Source organism: Tursiops truncatus, chromosome 19, assembly GCF_011762595.2.
Source record: "Tursiops truncatus isolate mTurTru1 chromosome 19, mTurTru1.mat.Y, whole genome shotgun sequence".
Lineage (NCBI taxonomy): Eukaryota > Metazoa > Chordata > Mammalia > Artiodactyla > Delphinidae > Tursiops > Tursiops truncatus.
In genome coordinates, this window is record NC_047052.1 from 47,507,839 (window position 1) to 47,519,183 (window position 11,345).

Sequence of the window (11,345 nt, forward strand, 5' to 3'; positions counted from 1 at the left end):
AAAAGATGCTCAATTTCCCTCCCTGGGAACCCCGGAAATGCAAACTAAAACACCAATAAATTACCGTGGCAGCTTTCCAGACAAGGGAAGGAACTAGTCAGAAATGAGCAAACTTTGTTCAAGACAAACTTTGAATGCAGTGTTTTGATTTTCTCAGCATGTCTCAAGACAAATGACTCAGATTCCTGACTCATTTTAAAAGACAGAAATAATAGGAGACTTCCCTGGCGGTCCAGGGGTTAAGACTCAGCACTTCCACTGCAGGGGGCACTGGTTCTATCCCTGGTCCAGGAAACTAAGATCCTGCATGCCGCATGGCTCAGCAAAAAAAAAAAAAAAAATTATATGGTGGAGTTGAAAAATACCAGTACCCACTTTGAAAAAAATGTTTGGCAGTACCTACTGAGACTAACATACGTTTGCCCTATGACCTCGTTAATTCCACATCTGGGTATATACCCAAGAAAAATGAGTGCATATCTCCATAGACAAGGATGCTCTATTCATAATAGCTAAAAACTGGAAAAAACCCACGTCATAAATAAGTGTAAATAAGTGTGGTACGTCATAAGACGAAATGCTTCACAGCAATATATTTGTTTTGGCTGCACCGTGCCGCTCACGGGATCTTAGTTCCCCCGACCAGGGATCGAACCCGGGCCACAGCACTGAAAGCGCCGAGTCCTAACCACCACCAGGGAATTCCCTTCACAGCAATTAAAAAAATAACAATACTGCTACGTGCAACAACATGACTGAATCTCACAACACAATGTTGAGTGAAAGAAGACAAAAGCGTACATCATTGAATGATTCCTTTTATGTAAGTATCAACTCACGGTGAGAGAAATCAGAAAGTGGTCACCCCTGGGTGGTACTGACTGGAAGAGGGCACAAGGAAACCTTCTGGAATGATTAGAATGTTCTATATCTGGACCTAGGTGGCAGTGACATGAACGAACACATATGTATACAAATAGAAATGCATCAAGCTGAACACTTTGTACTCTAAGTTATACTGCAATAAAAAGTTTAAATTTTTTAATTTTTAAATAAATAGAATAGAATAAATGACTAGTATGCTGGTACTTTCAAGACAAGAAATGCCAGAATGCAGGACTGGTCAGGTGGAGTACACACATGGAGAACTGGGCCCAGGTTCTTAGATTCCCACTCTCACCACTAGGTGGCTCTCTCTCCTCCCTCAAGCCTCTCTGACCAAGTCTCTGGGAGGGAAAACCAGCTGAAGATGACATTGCCCACTTAGAAATATCACTGGTGGTGGAGGGTTGTGTGCTCCAGGAAAGGACAGCATGGGCCTAGGGTGGGAATGCTGAATAATGATGCCGGCCTCACTACAGAGGACTGTAGCCCTTTCAAAGCTAGGTTTTGAATCCCAGCTCTGTCATTTCCTAGCTGTGTGACCTTGGGAATGTTTCTTAACTTCTCTGTGCCCCAGTATCCTCATTTACACAGTGGAAATAATAGTACTACATACCTTGTGGTGTGGTTGTTTCTGTTCGTGTGAAATGAGTTAGTCTTCATGAAGCTCTTAGAACATTACCTGGCAAAAAGGAAGAGCTCAAAGTCATTAATTGAATAATATTAAGAGATGAAATCTCAGTAACCAATAAGGGAAGACCTGGCATCCCACTTCTTCAGAGACCAACTGGGTATGGGGAGCTTGGCTAAACTGGAGATGCCATTCTGGTTTCTATGTTCTCTTCCAGAACCTGATGGCCCACTCATAGCCACCACAGCCAGTGCTGGTCCAAATCTGTGGCCCAGAGGGTTTCACGAATCTTTCTGTAGGTACCAAACTTGTGTGCCTCTGTGTGGGAGACAGAATAATGCCCTCCCTAAAATGTCATGTCCTAATCCCTGGGACCTGTGACTATGTGACCTTACATAGCAAAAGGGATTTTGCAGGTGTGATTAAATTAAGGATCTTGAGATGGAAAGATTATCCTGGATTATCAGGAAAGGTCCAGTGTGACTACCTAGGTCCTTATAAGAGGGAGGCAGGAGGATCAGAGTCAGAGAAGGAGATGTGACAACAGAAGCGGAAATCAGAGTGACGGGGCCAGGAGCCAAGGAATACAGGCAGCCTCTGGAAACTGGAAAAGGCAAGGAGTGGATTCTCTTCTAGAACCTCTTTAAGGAAGACGGCCTTTGATTTTAGCCCAGTAAGACCTATTTAAGATTTCTGACCTCCAGAACTGTAAGTAAGCCTGTGTTATTTTATGCCACTAAGTTTGCGGTCATTTGTTACAAGCAGCAATTGGAAACTGATACACTCAATTCAAGCAATGTCTGGGCAACTTGGTGGTGTTTGCAGTTGTACGTCTGAATTTTCTTTATTCAAACAGGAAATACAATCTCATGGTTCAAATACTGAATTCTCAAAATTCAGTAAGTATATCCAAGCACCGTGGAAAATTGTTTCTCAGTATTTAGCTAAACATATGCATACCCTTTAACCCTGCACTTCCAGCCCAGCCTAGGTACTCAACAGGAGTGCACAGGTATGTCCACCAAAGGACCTCTACAAGAATGTTCCTAGCAGCAATATTTGTCGTTGCCAAAACTTGGAAGCAATCCAAATGCCTGTAAACAGTAGAATGGATAAGTAAAGACTCAGCATTTCACACCCAGCCACCTTGGGCCCTGAATCTTTCCCCTTCACAGCGTGAAGGAGTGAGTATCAATGTGCCTGGCAGAGTATGATGCATTATGAATAGTTAAAGTATCAACAGTCAGTATCTATGGAGGGCTTCCGACCACAGCAGGGTTTGAAGCACTTTACATGGGTCCACTCACCTCTTCCTCACAACAACACTGTGAAGGCAGTGCTTTTACTAGCCCCATTTTACAGATGAGGAAACTGAGGCACAGAAAAGTCTAAGTAAGATGCTAAAGCATGCTTACTAGTGCAGAGCGAGAATTTGAATCCCAGCAGTCCGGCTCCACTGTGAGAGACACAGAAAGCCAGGAGTAGGGTATAGCCTGGGGGTGCCAAGATTGCCCCTAGGCAGCTGGGAAATGTGGGACCCTCAGGACTCAAGCTGCAAGAGGCCAGCTGCCTCAAGGCCCTGTCTGGAAGCACTTTCTAATCATTGGGCTGTCCCAACAAATGGGCAGCCTTCCCAGGAGGCTGATGGGCACAGGCTGAGGGTGACAGAGTGTGGGGCTGATAAAGTCCTTCCAGCTCCACGCTGGGTGATGGGACATTTGTTCCTGGTGCGATGGTCAGTGCTGAAGAAGCCCTTAGGGATGCAGTGATAAGAGTGGGGAGAGCTGGGAGCATCTTCAGCGTTGCAAAAGCCCAACACTTAGACCAGGTTCTTTGCTCTGGGCCAGAATAGTATCTCTGAGTGGCTGGGACATACCTGTGTCTCTCAGTGCTCTGAGATCAAGAACCAAAAAATCTGAGTTCTGGGCTTCCCTGGTGGCACAGTGGTTAAGAATCCGCCTGCCAATGCAGGAGACACAGGTTCGAGCCCTGGTCCAGGAAGAACCCACATGCCGCAGAGCAACTAAGCTCATGCGCCACAACTACTGAGCCTGTGCTCTAGAGCCCGTGCACCACAACTACTGAGCCCATGTGCCACAACTACTGAAGCCCGCAGCCTAGAGCCTGTGCTCCACAACAAGAGAAGCCACCGCAATGAGAAGCCCGCGCACCGCAACAAAGAGTAGACCCCACTTGCCACAACTAGAGAAAGCCTGAGGGCAGCAACATAGACCCATCGCAGCCAAAAATAAATACATTTTAAAAAAGAAAAAAAAATTGAGTTCTGATTGGTAAAACACGGGGAAATTAATTAACACTCCAAATGCACCATGAGGGACCAAATGTGGAAGACTGAGCTTGGGTTTGCCAGGTGAGCTGTAAAAGGATCACTGTTCTTACGGACTTGAGCTTCTCAAAGCCTATGAGCCCTGAGGATATGAAGGTTACTCCAGACCAGGAACCAGGAAAAACACACACCCACAGTTACTGTAAGAATGACAGCTGCAGAGAGACCAGTCCTGCCATTCTACATCCTGTGGTGCTGGAGAGATGGGAGTGTTACGGGAACCACTGACTGAAACTGCTCACCCTGGCCAGGCACCACAGTAACCATTTGCATGAGTTTCTTAAACAGGAGGTCCTGGTAAGGAATGCGGAACTCACTCGCTACCACCAACCGGAAGAATTCAGGAAAGGTCAAAAGGAGAGAGGAGACTCCAGTCCATATGTCCTACCAGCCTCCCAGAGTCCTCGCTTGAATCCATCTTGGTTGAGCGATGCGAGCTCCACCAGGAAGGACTTATAGTCAGAGTGATTGGCCAGAGAGAACCCGGAAACTAATCCCATTACCATCAAACCCGAAACTGCAAGCCACGTGGCAGAGCAGTCCTCCTGGGTTCCCTTACCCTGCTGCTCTCCGCCCAGGTGCCCCTTCCCAGTAAAGTCTCGTGCTTTGTCAGCACATGTGTCTCCTTGGACAGTTCATTTCCGAGTGTTAGACAAGAGCCCTGGAAGGGGTCCCCCCTCCTGCAACCGGAGTGTGTCTGAATTCCTGCCTCATGCCCCTGTGCCAGGACAGCTGTCTCTATTCTGCTGGTGACAGCGTAGCCAGCCTCGCTTTTTGTATCCAGGGAAGTTCTAGAATCATCTGGGTCCAATCATTTTTACAAGCAGCAAAAGTTCTGGGAAACTGGCTTGTGGAAACCACTAAATCTTCCTGGCTTGTCAAATGGAAATAATCGTAGTCTGGCTATATAGAGCTATTGTGATGATTAAGTGGCTTCTGCAGGGCATGCAGCATGGAAGGCGGGTTTGCAAAGCCCAAAGCTTACACAAGAACTAGGAGGAAAGGTTTTGAAATGACTCAAAAGATCTTAGGATGCATGAAACCCCCATCTGCACCATTATTTACAAACCAAGGCTTCACTGAGCCAAAGACAAAAATTCAGAAAAACATAGCCAAGGTATAATCGATTGATAAATAGATAGATCTAAATTAATCCATTTAGATGAAAAACCTCAAATCAGATAATGCCATGACTATGATCAACTAAAGCACTCACTCCTCAACCAGATAACGTGGATGGCTTCCAAGTTTCCAGCCAGCTTCCTCTAGGCAGCCACACCCAAACGAGAAATGCACACACAATAGCTTCTTCCCCCATCCACTCTCTACTACTTCGTTCCCTTCCCCCCACACAAACCCTGTCCACCCTGACCCTGAGTGTCTCCTTCAAAGAAGCATGAAACGGGAGCTCCCTCGGACCCTCTGTCAAATGGCCTCTGACCTCTCCTGCTGGGGAGCAGAGCCCAAGATCTTTCAGCGGATGGGAACTATGGTAGATTGTATTTTGGCCCCAGTTCCTCACCCCTTCCTGTGTCCATGCTCTTGACCATGTAACTTTGTAGTTATATGACTCTGGGTTGGCTGTGTGACTTGCTTTCACCAGCAGAATGAGTTGGAAATGACAGAGTGCCAATCTCCAGCCTACGTCTTAATGGAGGGGCCTGGTACGTTTTTACCTGTACTTTTGCTTCCATGAGAACAAGCCTGGGCTAGCCTCTTGGAAAGGACAGACATGTGGAGCAAAACCAAGTCTCCCAGCCACCCCAGCCAAGACCAGGCTAGATCAGCCAACACCAGATCCCCGGACATGTGGGTAAGCACAGCTGAGCCCAGGAAAACCATGCAGCCAAGCCCAGCCTGAAACTGCCCACCACAAACTTCGTGAGCTAAATAAATGCTACTGAGAGTCGGGGTGGTTTGTTACACAGCATTATTATAGCAAAAGCTAAATGATATGGGAAACCTGCAGGCCCCTGGTCCAATCTTTAAGCTGGGCTGCTTGGATCTGAATCCCATCTCTGCCGTTTGTCAACTGAGTGACTTAACCTCCCTGTGCCTTAGACTCCTCATCTGTAAAATGGGATGATAGCAGTTTTACCTCGACAGATTGTTTCCATCACTCAGGGTCCTGATGTTTATTGAGCTCCTACTGCTCTGGGTGAGGAGGAAAGGACGGTGAGACAAAGTTCCCGCCCTCATGGAGCTGACATTCATGTGGGGCAGTTGCATAAAAAACAGATACATGTACAATAGGATGTCAGAAGAGAGAACTGCTACGAAGAGGGGTAAAGCAGAGGAGTAGAGGGCTGGAGGGCTGGGGGTGTGGAAGAAGAGATGCTGTTTCTCATAAGGTGGTCACGCTCCAGCCGACATGAGAATGAAGGAGAGGAAGCCGTCCAAAGATGGAGAGAGAGCTTTCCCAGCAGAGGGGATGGCCGGTGCAAAGGGCTGGGGGTGGACATGAGCTTGGTGTGTAGGAAGAATGGGAAGCAGGCTGCAGTGAAAAAGGCAGGAAGCAGGAGGCAGGAGGTTATATGAGTGGCGGGAGGTAATGTGTGAGAGCGGGGCAGGGACGGGATCATGAGAGTAAGGACTTTGCATTTTACTGTCATGACAATTAAATGAGCTAATATGTGGACAGAGCTCTGGACAGCACCTGGGTCATGATGAGTGTTCAGCAAGTGACAGCTTTCACTCTACCGCTGGCGTTTTCACCCACAAAATGCAGTGTCTCCCGGTTCCGGAGTCCCTAAGAGGAAAATCCCCATGGCATGGTTGCCCCTGCTGCAACTAAGAAGAAAGAGACTCACCAGGGAAATCTTTTTCATCTTTATTTATGAAATCCCCAGAATACAGGAAATAACCATAAAAATAAAATGAATTAGTTTTAAAACTGATAATAACCTAAAGACCGAAGACTTCCAAATTTATTCCCTTCTATCTCCAAGCTCATCTACAGCCTCGCACGCCTTGACCTCATTCCCAGCAGCTTATTCCCACACTGACCTTACCCTAGCAAATGCCTTTAACTTTACTCATTCCTTCTATTAGGGGCTTTCCGTGACTCTCGACTCTGAGGGTACAAAAGTGGGAAAAACAAACTCAGACCCTGCCCCAGAACATTCCTTAATACACAGTAGGTACTCAATAAATGCTTTTAGAATGAACAAAATGGTCTCTCTCTCTCTCTCCCTCTCTTTTTTCTTTAAGTCCAAACTGGCAGAATAAAAAGTTGACCACCCTATGTCTGACCTCTAATTTTGTCTTTGAAATTTGCTGGTTCGCAAGCTCCAAAGTGAGTTATAGGACAAAGTCCCAAAGCCAAGGTACTTTCCCAAATGAGTCCTGACCTATTTCCCCAGCCTCATCGCTGGGCTTTCCCGGACACAATGCTGCACCCTCTTCCCAGAACAAGGCGGATTCTCTCAGGCCTCTGCTACTTGTCACCTGCTCCAACGTCACCTCCTCCAAGAAGACATCCTGGAACCCAGGCAGAGTCCATTTGTCTGGGTCTCCGGTGCAGGATTTAGTTGAATGTTGTCCACACATTAGCCAAATAGAAGTTCTCTGCAGAGACAGGGTAGATGCTAACTCAGCTGACAGTGCTCCTCCCGGCCACCAGAGGGCGCTTTCGAAACACCAACCTGACTTCTTGGCTTAAAACTCCCACAGTGGCTCCCAGTTAGTTACTCTTAGCAGTTCAGATTCCTGCTGGTTCAAATCCTGGCTCAGCCACTTCCTCGTTCTGAAACGCTGAGCTAGAGACCACCTCTCCAGACCTCTGTTTCTCCATAGGGTCATCAGGTGGATTAAATACATTGTTTCCCGTAAGGTAGAGAGCTAGTGGGAAGTAGCCGCATAGCACAGGGATATCAGCGGTGCTTTGTGATCGCCTGGAGGGGTGGGATAGGGAGCGGGGGAGGGAGGGAGACGCAAGAGGGAAGAGATATGGGAACATATGTATATGTATAACTGATTCACTTTGTTATAAAGCAGAAACTAACACACCATTGTAAAGCAATTATACCCCAATAAAGATGTTAAAAAAAATACATTGTTTCCTATAAAGCTCTTGGAAGAATGTCTCTTAGGATGTTCTCAGTACAGTTAGCTGCTGCCTCACTCAGAGTCTAAGCAGGAAACAGCAAATCCAAACTGATCGACTGGGGAGAGTTTAATAAAATGATTATTTACTATTAGCCACAAAAAAACGAAATATTGCCGTTTGCAGCAAAATGAATGGGCCTAGAGAATATCATACTAAGTGAAGACAGAGAAAGAAAATATTACATGATATCACTTATATGTGGAATCTAAAAAAATAATACAAATGAATCTATCTACAAAACAGAAACACAGTCACAGACATAGAAAACAAACTTATGGTTACCAAAGGGGAAAGGGAGGGGGAAGAGGGATAAATTAGGAATATGGGATTAACAGATACAGACTACTATGTATAAAGCAGATAAGCAATAGGGATTAAGGGTATAGCACAGGGAACTATATTCAATACTGTAATAACCTATAATGGAAAAGAATCTAAAATACACATACACACACAAACACACACACACACAAAACTGAATCACTTTGCTGTATATCTGAAACTACACAATATTCTGAATCAACTATACTTCAATTAAAAAAAATAAAAGACTATTTCCAAAGATGGAGCAGTGAGCAGGGAAACCACAAGGGTGATGCAGCACTTCAGGTCTAGAAAGATGGGAGCTTTGATTACCCCCAGGCCTGAAAGAACCCAGATGTGTGTGGAGTGGACCTCCAGACAGGAGCTGTGGCCTTGGGTGGAAAGACACAGTCAGCTGGAGGCAACCGCCGTATCAGGGAGGGAGTTGGGGAAATAAACACCCCTCCTTCCAATCTCTTGTCAGTGTCCCCACTGGCCAACCCACAGGAAACTAGAGGTCAAGAAAGCCCATGGTAGTCCACACTGATCAGCCTCCCAAGGTTGGATCCTATTCCCAAGAGTATGACAGGGAAAGGTGGAGAGCGGACCTGAAAGAGCAACCAAAAAAATATCCAGTATATCATCATCATCATCAATAGTAGTGATCTTACTACTAAACTCCTCATCATGGTCTACGAGGGCCTTCAAGGTCTAGCCCCCATCTTTCCACTGCATTACTCCTATCTCCCCTACTCCTTTCTGAAACCCAGAAACGGACCCAGAAGGGGTGCAAGGAAACCTCTAAATGATGGTAAGTTTCTGATTCACGATAGGAATCTGGCTGGCACAGAGCTACACCTGCGATAGCGTTGAGAGGGAAGTGGTGACATTGACTTTGAAATGCATCAGAAAAATCAGAGGGAGTGACGGATAGACAGAGAGATGGAAAGACGGGTGGACGTGTGATAAAGCAAACAGCAGAGTAAAATGGGAATGGTCAAATCTAGGTGATGGGTACACGAGTGTTCACTGTGAAATTAGTTTAGCTTTTCTCTATGTTTGAAAATTTTCATTAAAAAGGTTTGGGAAAATGTAAAAATAAAAGTTGATGACGGTGGCCTCAGCAAAGAAATCTGGGTTGAATTGGTTACAGGAGCCAAGAAAATAAGAATTTCTCTGGAACTTTCCACAGAAACCACAGCCATTTCCCTGCAGCATTCAGGAACGAATTATTATGACAACTGTCAAGTCTTGGATCAGAAGGAAGTTCCCCCCCTCCCCCATAGAAAAATGAAGGGAAGAGAGCGGAAGAGACAGCGTCCCACTTCTCAGAAGTCCTCTGATGGGGACTTCCCTGGTGGCGCAGCGTTAAGGATCCGCCTGCCAATGTAGGGGACACGGGTTCGAACCCTGGTCCGGGAAGATCCCACATGCCGCAGAGCAACTAAGCCCGTGCACCACAACTACTGAGCCTGCGCTCTAGAGCCCGCGACCCACAACTACTGAAGCCTGTGCACCCAGAGCCCGTGCTCCGCAACAAGAGAAGCCACTGCAATGAGAAGCCCGTGTACCACAATGAAGAGTAGCCCCTGATCGCCGCAACTAGAGAAAGCCCGCGTGAAGCAACAAAGACCCAACGCAGCCAAAAATAAAATTAATTAATTAAATTAAAAAAAAAAAAGAACAGCAGGGAGCAGGCAAGAGAAGAGGAAGCCTGGACTCAAGCAGTAGAAACAGAAGACATGAACAGATTTGAGAGATATTCAAGAGTCACACAGAATTCTGTACCTGCTGGCGATCTCTCCAAATTTCTTATTCTAAAAAACCAATCAACCTAGCACAGGGAACTCTGCTCAGTATTCTGTAATAATCTAATTGGGAATAGACTCTGAAAAAGAATAGATGGGGCTTCCGTGGTGGCGCAGTGGTTAAGAACCCGCCTGCCAATGCAGAGGACACGGGTTTGAGCCCTGGTCCGGGAAGATCCCACATGCCGTGGAGCAACTAAGCCTGTGCGCCACAACTACTGAGCCTGCGCTCTAGAGCCTGCGAGCCACAACTACTGAAGCCTGCGTGCCTAGAGTCCGTGCTCCGCAACAAAAGAAGCCACTGCAATGAGAAGCCTGCGCACCCCCCTGCTCACTGCCACTAGAGAAAGCCCGCGCGCAGTAACTAAGACTCAACGCAGCCATAAATTAATTAATTAATTAATTTAAAAAAATAGATGTATGTATATGTATAAATGAATCACTTTGTTGTACTCCTGAAAGTAACACAACACTGTTAATCAACTGTACTCCAATATAAACTAAAAAGTTTAAAGAAACATAAAAGTAAAAAATAAGAAAAACCAACCAACCAGGACTTCCCCGGCGGTCCAGTGGTTAAGAGGCCACGCTTCCAATGCAGGGGTTGCGGGTTCAATCCCTGGTCAGGGAACTAGGATCCCACATGCTGTGCGGCTGAAACAAACAAACAAAGACAAAACGAAACAAAAACAACAACAAAACACAATCAAAATAACAATCAAGCAAAATGAGGAGATGTTGGTGAAAGGGGACAAACTTCTAGTTATAAGATGAACAAGTTGTGGGGATTTAACAACATATGGTATGGTGACTATAGTTAATACTATGTATTGTTTACTTGAAAATCGCTAAGAGAGTAGATCTTAAATGTTCTCACCACCCACACACCCACACGGTAACTACAGGAGGTGATGGATGTGTTAATTAGCTTGATCGAGGCAATCATTTCACAATGTATATGTATGTCAAATCATCATTTTGTGCACCTTAAATGTATACAACTTTATTTGTCAATTATACCTTGATAAAGCTGTGGAGAAAAGCAATCAGTAGCTGTGGGGACAAAACATGGGCTCTGAGGGCTGCTTGGAGTAGCAGCTAATGTGAGGCTGCCCGAAGTTTTTCTAAACCAGTGCCATCCAACAGAAATATAATGCGAGCCTCACGTGTAATTCTACATTTTCTAGTAACCACATTAAAAAAAGGCAAAAGAAACGGGGGCGATTAATCATGCTTTCATCCAACACATCCAAAATATTATCATTT

At 45.8% G+C, this 11,345-nt stretch overlaps 1 long non-coding RNA gene across 2 annotated transcripts in view; it reads right to left on the bottom strand.

Annotated features, from left to right (window-relative positions):
- The window catches only part of LOC117309185 (uncharacterized), a 56,005-nt gene extending 45,385 nt beyond the window's left edge, over window positions 1-10,620 (bottom strand). Inside the window, exons 1-3 of one of the 2 annotated variants that reach the window (XR_004523450.2) lie at window positions 7,505-10,620; window positions 6,517-7,427; window positions 1,499-1,564 (exon numbers count right to left, since the gene is read on the bottom strand). This is a non-coding gene — a long non-coding RNA (uncharacterized lncRNA). The other variant, XR_004523451.2, reaches the window with a different exon arrangement.
- Between the last annotated feature and the right edge of the window lie 725 nt (window positions 10,621-11,345).